Source organism: Triticum aestivum, chromosome 3A (genome assembly GCF_018294505.1).
Source record: "Triticum aestivum cultivar Chinese Spring chromosome 3A, IWGSC CS RefSeq v2.1, whole genome shotgun sequence".
NCBI lineage: Eukaryota > Viridiplantae > Streptophyta > Magnoliopsida > Poales > Poaceae > Triticum > Triticum aestivum.
Window position 1 is genome coordinate 580,553,064 of NC_057800.1, and position 7,822 is coordinate 580,560,885.

The following is a 7,822-nucleotide window of genomic DNA, read 5'->3' on the forward strand; positions in this document are numbered from 1 at the left end:
ATTAGCCTGCCATTGTTGGCTCCCTTCCCACTCGATATTTGGAAGAGGACCAGGGCCTCTATAAATAGGACCAGCCGCCCACAGAGCAAGGGGTCGGATGGTTGGAAGAAGAGTAAGGGGCCGGCAAGTTAGAGTAAGGCAGAGAGAGAGAGAGAAAGAGAAAGGTGGCTGAACTCCTCCCAGCAGTTCATCGCCCCATCCAAGAACAGACCCTCGCGATGTTGTTCTTCCTTGTATTGTTCATCATCATCAGCCCCAAGAGGCAATCCACCCACCACACACTGGAGTAGGGTATTACACCACAACGGTGGCCCGAACTAGTATAAACCTTGTGTCTCTTGCACAGTTCTTTCAGTAGTTTAGGTCCTTGCGAGACAGAGAGGTAGAAGACGGGATCTTCGCGTGCACCCCAGTGTTCGAACCTTAAGGGTCTGCCGGAACCCGAAATCCGACATTTGGCGCGCCAGGTAGGGGTGCGCCGGAGTTCGTCTTCCATTGCCCCGTTCTCCTCCGGCCGTCGCATCCTTGTCCGACGCTCGTCGCGCCTGCGCCGAGCGCCGGGCCGCCATCGCTTCCCGCATCGCCCAGACGGCGCCCGTCGGTGGACGGCCTCGTCATTTCCTGTCGCCCGCCATCAACGCTGCCACCGGCCCAGCGGGGGGCGAGCAACAAGCGTCGTCTCAGCATCCATCCGTGCGGCAAGACGGCCGCACCGCTACTCCATCGCTCGCACCAGCTGGTTCTTCGTCCCGTGCGCTCCGCGCCCCCTTGGAAGCTCGAGCTGCACTCCTCGCGGCAAACGAGCTCCTGCGCTACCGTCCCGTCGACGACGTCTATGAAGAGTGGCTCGACCGCGTCGCTGAGCTTTTCCGCGCCGCAGGGGGCTCTCCCGCGCCGTCCGTTCCGCTGCGCCACACCCCGCCCCGCACGAGCAACGAAGCTCCGGAGGCGTACCAGCCGCCTCCTCTCCAAGAAGATGCCATGGCTCCAAGGCGCGTCGCCCCTGGGCGGAACCCGCTCCGTCAGGTGCCAGCGCAGCAAGAACGGAGCTGCCAAGAAGTCCCTCGCCCGCAATGAGCTGCCCGGGCGCTCCCTGCTCCGGCACGCCGCGACCCTGCTCCAGCTCCGGCACGCCAAGACCCCGTGCTGCTCCTAGCTGCAGCGCGTGGGGACCCTCAAGACCAAGCTCTCCACCAGACGAAGCCTTTCGTGGCCACCGCAGGCTGCTGTGCCTACACCACCGAGCTGCGTAGCGTCGCGTGGCCCAGCAAGTTCAAGCCAGACCTGCCTCCTCATTACGACGTCACGACTGACCCTGCAGAGTTGCTCCAGCTCTATGAGCTAGGCATCGAAGCTGCCGGCGGGGACGAGAAGGTCATGGCGAACTGGTTCCCCATGGCGCTCAAGGAAGGAGCTCGCACCTGGCTCCTGAATCTGGCTCCAGGCACGATCTCTTCCTGGGACCAGATGCGCACCCGCTTCATCGCCAACTTCCAAGGTACTCGCGACCGGCCACCCGCCTTGAGCAACATGCGTCGCATCAAGCAACAACCCAGAGAGACCCTGCAAAAGTACATCCAGCGCTTCAACAGCGCGCGCCTCAAGATCCCCAAGGTGTTTGAGGAGGCCATCATCTCGGCCTTATCCGATGGTGTGCGTGATGTCAAGATGAAGGAGGAGCTGGCGATGCATGAAGACCTATGCACCTCCCTGGAGCTGTTCAACTTGGCGACCAAGTGCCCCAGGGCTGAGGAAGGATGCCTCTCCCTCCTCGAGCTGCCTGCCGCAGACCCAGAAGAGAAGAAGCCCAAGGCCAAGGACGTGAAGCGCAAGGGGGCTGCCGTGCTCGCGGCAGAACCAGACACCAAGCGGGGCAAAGATCTGCCTGAGTCCTCCAGGGGCGGCCGGTACTGTGTGTACCACGACCTCCACACCCACAACACCAACGAATGCCAAGAACTCCACACCGTGCGAGAAGGAAGGATCAGCCGTCGTCCCGACCGCGCCGATCGGGGCTACGGCCGAGGAGGAGGAAGAAACGCAGGATGCTGGGAAGACCGCGGCCCGCGCCAAGGATTGCGCGATCAACCTCGCGAGGATCGCTGGCGAGACCTGCCTCGCAAGGGGGATTGGAGGGATCAGCCTCATGAGGATCGCCTTCAGGGCAACGCAGGCCTCCCTCCACTGCCCCCTCAGCCAAGGAGAAACGAGGACCGCCATCGAGACGAAGGGGCTGGGGGCTTCCAGGAGCCACGCGCAATCGCCTGCATCCTAGGCGGAGCTCAAGCCCCAGCCTCCCAACGCATCTTCAAGCAGTTTGCCCGCGAAGTGAATGCAGTCCTCCCCAGGCTTGAAGCAACGCGCCCTCTCAGGTGGTCGGCCTGCTCCATCACATTCAGCTCAGCGGATCAACTCAAGTGTGCGGCCACAGCCGGAGTCCTCCCGATGCTTTGCTCCCCAGTCATCAGCAATGTACTGGTCACCACGACCCTTATCAATGGTGGGGCAGGGCTCAACGTCCTGTCCGTGGAAATGTTCAACAATCTCCAAGTGCCCTACGACCAGCTTCAGCCAACCAAGCCCTTCTCCGGAGTCACCAACGACTCCACGGTCCCGATTGGGCAGGTCCGCCTCCCTGTCACCTTTGGGGCACACGACAACTACCGCACCGAGCTCATCGACTTCGACGTCGCCCACATCCGCCTGCCGTACAATGCCATACTCGGATACCCAGCGCTGGCCAAGTTCATGGCCGTGACTCACCATGGCTACAACGTCCTCAAGATGCCAGGAAGTGGCGGAGTGTGTTCTCAAGAGAAGGATGCAGTGTGTTCCCTGGAGCGAGCCTTTCAGGCCGCGACACTGGAAGACCCGGATCGCGGAAGCAGGAGGCTTCCCGAGACCACCCCCAAGAAGAAGAAGACATCATCCGGAGCGGCCCCTCGAGAGGCGGGCCCCTCAGGGCCCGCATCTGCCTAGTGGGAACCTCCTTCCATCGCATAGGAAAGCGCGCCCGACGCCCTCCTCAGGCGGGGCTCGGGGGCTCTCCCCTGGAGGGCCACCGACCTGGCCAGGGTCACGAGGGAGGTGCTTGGGCACCACATGGAGGCGTGTTATGAAGCACGTTTCCCTCAAGAAGGAGCAGGGCAAGGAAGGTCAGACCTGTAGGAGTTCGTCGACAAGGCCATTCAAGAACTATAGGAATCAAGAATCATGAGAGGGTGCCGCCGTTTACCGGCTGTGGCTCCCCATCGAGGCGGGGATGGTAGGCTGCGCGTCTGCATCGACGTACTAGGGCTCAACCAAGCCGCAACGATGGAGCGCCTCTGGCCCTCGCGAGTGGGGCGCTGCGGGGGTCCGCCCCAGAGCTACGCTCGCATGCCTTACAACTTGCCGAGCACGGTTGCAATGTGCCAGCGCCTCATGAGGGGCATCATGGAGGCTCAAGAAGACAGGCGATCTGCAGCCTTGGCGGAGATGGAGATGATTCGCGAGGAGCTCCCAGTGCCTCCGGAGCCACCCGAGGCCCCTGGGCCTGGGGGCTCGTGAGGATCGGCTTCCGCAGCCTACCGAGTCTGCTGCACCAACACCCCTTCGCCCTCGACACCCGCAGGTGTCATCTTACAAGTTTAATTTCCAGCTGGGAGCACCTTCCCAGGGCTGCATCATTCCCATGCCGCGTGGGCCCGTCCCTGCGATATGTATCCCTTTTGTTTCATGTCGTTAGCTTGCTTTGTTGGGGGCGCCCCTCGGGCTGCATCATCCCCAAGTGGCTTGGGCCAGGCCCAGCGGCATGTATCTCCCTTGTGTTTATTTCCGGCTATGCATTCGCCCGTCATGCTTGATTACTTGATGCCTGTCCACGGCACCTCTTCTTCTCCATGTCGACCACTTGCACGTTAAAGGGGGGGTACCTGAGTATCGCGACTCAGGGCTCTTACTGGCTCTCCAGCCCTCACCCTCTGGCCATGTCCACGACATCGCGACCTGGCATACCAGCGACGGCTGAGACAAGCTCGAGGGCCGGGACCTGAGGATGTATAGTGCCGGCATCTAACCAAATTTGCAGGAACACAACACAAGATAAGGCCCAGTGCTAGGCACAACCCGCCTAGAGGTAGGGCCTCGTGAGTCTCGCGCTGGCTCACGGGTGCCCAGATACACCTCACCTAGCCCTACCGTGCCAGCCACGTGTCAGGGCGGGGCTGTACATGCCCCGGGGGCTCCTCCCGGAGGGGAGCCCCCTCCCACGTACCAGTGGAAGCACCATGCTCCATGCTGGCTGACGACACTGCCGATGAGCGGCTATGCCCGTACACATGCGGAAGCGCTATGCTCCGCGCTGGTGATAAACAACTGAGGGTGGCCCCGGGCCACATCAACCTTAGGGAGCCCAGAGCTCAATGTCTAGCCTCATCGCAACGCCTCCCCTCGGGAGCGCCGCGCGAGGGGGCTGGGCACGGGGCCTACGCCTGGGTCACGCCCAGACGTACGCCACCCAGCTAGGCCCCTCGGGCCTGGTTCGCCGCGCGTCTCTCCCCAAGCGGAGCCAAGGTATGAAGGCCGTTTGAGCGTCAAGGGGGACCCCTGAGCATCGCGACTCAGGGGCCTAACTGGTCCCGTAGCCCCTCACTCCCTAGTTCCGAAAGGCTAGTGCTGGGTGAGGCACGCGCGGGGCCGGGCTCTGCAGACGTAGAACGGTGGTCCCACTTGCATCTCACCTCATAACTTGCTGTTTGCGCGTCAAGGGGGACTCCTGTGCATCGCGACTCAGGAGCCTAACTGGCTCCGTAGCCCCTCACTCCTTTGGTCCCGTCCTGGTTTCCGGTCGGGGCTAATGCTGGGTGAGGTACGCGCGGAGTCGGGCTCTGCAGACGTAAAATGGGAGATCCACCTACATCACACCTCCCTACTTGTTGTTCGTGCGCCAAGGGGGACTCCTGAGCATCGCGACTCAGGAGCCTAACTGGCTCCATAGCCCCTCACTCCTTTGGTCCCGTCCTGGTTTCTGGTCGGGGCTAATGCTGGGTGAGGTACGTGCGGGGCCGGGCTCTGCCGGTGTAGAACACAAGCAAGTAGGGAAGAAAAGCATAAAATCCAAGGAATTTAAAAGCAAATATTACAGCCCATACTGTCGTCTCAATACCAAACGCGAGTTTAAATGCCTCCCCGAGGCATGATGCATGTGCAGGAATTAAAAGCAGGACAGGAGCAGTAGAGGAGTCGCTCGGCGGTGGTGGAGCAGCGCGGGTGGCCCCGCCTCATGGACAAGGTTTTAAATAGCGGATAGCGGGCTGATAGCGGATTGAGGTCAGCATAGCGGAATGCGGATAGCGGGTGATATTGCGGACGCTATGTCCGCATAGCGGATTTTTAAAAACACTTGCAAATTTGAGATTGTTATGTATATTTCCAAACTGTTGACAAACAATACAACTATTGAATCTTGAATAATTGTCTTTTATATAAGCATCTACACAAAAAATTGGTCCATCTGGACAATATTCAAGCATGTAACCATGCAAACAAATACTATTATTAAACACCAAACACAAACAGATTTGTTTCATAGGCATTCTACTTCATCATTTCATAAATAAGTTCAGACTTCAAAAGTACAACCAAGAGCTAGTAATATCATATATTTAAACATTCGTAGTCCATGATCCATTAGACCATCGCCTAATAACCAAAAGTACAACCATTGCTTCTACCATTCGAGCAAATGATGTAAGACTAGCAATATTATGAGCAAGGGCACCCTCAATAAAGAAGTCACAGATATAATCATAAGTTATCTTTGCTTCTTTGACCTTGTAATGTGCATTCACTGTAGTTTGCTTTCCCAATCCTGGCCGTGCTCGATACTTATCCATTGGACCCTTGGTCTGAGGCTTCTTAGGAACTTGAGAGCTTCCGCTTGCTGTAGTAGCAAGATAATCAACGATTGCGCAATCTGAATCCTCATTCCCACTCTAACAATACATCTCTCTGACCTCCTCTTGCAACTCCAACATGTTCTTCAGTGATTTATCCCTCTTTTTCTCATTCTCAGCTATCAATGTAAGCATCTGCTCTTTAACATGATCAGGAACCTGTCGGCAACATACAGAATCTTTTTTTATTCCAGCCAAGTGCTTCTTAAATCTGGTAATGCCACCATTAAAAAAGTTCAAGCAGTATCTGCATCCAACTCTGTTCTTGGTTCTGAATTCATCAATAATTGGTAAAGCATGCTCCCAGGCTGGATCTTTTCGTGTTCTTCCGGTTGCGGCAGCAGAAGAAGCCCCTGATCCTACTGATGACATTGTGCTAGTAGCCTACTATTGCAAAAAGAAAGAAAGAAACATAAGCTATTTGTAGAAAAAATAAGTAAACAACATTTATCAGTATAAACAAAGGAAAAGACTGTACATCAGTAAAAACTGAATATATAAAAGAACATTTATCAGTATAACAAAAGAAAAAGACTGTATTGTGCAAGTTTATCAGTAAAAACTGAATATATAAAACAAAATTTAACAGTACAAACAGAAGGCAAAGACTGCAAGTTTATCAGTACAAACTGAATTCATAAACAACATTTAACAGTACAGATAAAATGTACAGAGTATGTACTGAGTACTATCTACCAGACGAATTTACCAGTATAAACTAAAATTTGTTCAGTGATGCATCTGCTGCTTGTTCTAGCCGAGAACCACGGCGAGCAGTGAGCTGTGTACAAATAAAAAGCAGAGACTATGTACTGACGTACTGATCTAGGATCTTGGCTTCCCTCAATTTTGTCTACTAGGCTATGCATCGATCAGTATAAACTAAAAACAGAGAGAGCATATACCTTGACTCCTTGAGGTGGTGAAGCGTGGTGAGAAGAAGCAGTTGGGAAGTCGGGCAGCCGGATTGGGACGTTGAGAAGTAGGGCGTTGAGCAGCTACGCAGGAAGGGGACAGCGGAGCGGATGTGGTCGCCGCCATCCTACCGAGGGTCTGCCACGACCCACGAGCCCACGACTCGCTGTGTTGTCCCGTCGTCGACCGGTGAAGGGCATCGAGCCGAGCAAGAAGTGGCCACCCAGTCAACGAACAGGGAGACAGTGAGTGCTACGGGAGCGCCATTCGATGATCTCTTCTCCGCCTCTCTGTCCGGCGTCAGCCGTGCCGCCGCTGGATCTAGGGGAGGCGCCGGTCGCCAGCCGCCAACCGGAGAGGAGAGGGAGTGAGTGGATTTAGGGTTGTCCGGTTGGGTGCGCGTCTGAAATTTGCCCACTATGACCGCAACTAACACCACCTAAATGTCCGCTATTGCGCTCTGACAGTCGCTATTGCAGCCGCATCGTGCCAATCACGCTATATACTACCGCAGCATTTAACTTGTAGCGGCTAGGCCACGCTACCGCAATAGCGGCCGCAATAGCGGTCATAGCGGGCGCTATTTAAAACCATGCTCATGGAGCAGCAGGACCAGCAGCATCCTGCTTCGACTTGGTACTGAAGGCCCGGAACTTCCCCAGAAGAGCCTCCGCGCGACCCTTCACGGCCTCGGCAGCGGCGGCAGCACCCTCGCAGCTTACTGGCTCCAACAGGCTGTCGAGGTCGGCGCTGGGGTCGTGAAGGTAGATGTGGGTGAATACCCGCGTTAGCGCAGCAGAAGACAGGACACGCACCTCGTCCTCGGCGGTGGGGCCAGGGCCAAGGGTGACATCCTCAAGAGCACGAACCAGGAAGGGAAGCAGTTTGGCGGGGCCGTCCTCGGCGTCGGCCAGCGGGCTCTCCAGGCCACTGGCGTAGAGCATCTTCAGCGAAGCACGAGCCTTCTTCTC

The 7,822-nt window shown here is 56.7% G+C and overlaps 1 long non-coding RNA gene across 1 annotated transcript; it reads right to left on the minus strand.

Annotated features, from left to right (window-relative positions):
- Positions 1-5,564: 5,564 nt before the first annotated feature.
- LOC123058702 (uncharacterized) lies at positions 5,565-7,315 on the minus strand. The gene is made up of 2 exons (XR_006427283.1): positions 6,842-7,315; positions 5,565-6,323 (listed from the first exon to the last, which is right to left on the minus strand). It is a non-coding gene; the product is annotated as an uncharacterized lncRNA (long non-coding RNA).
- Between the last annotated feature and the right edge of the window lie 507 nt (positions 7,316-7,822).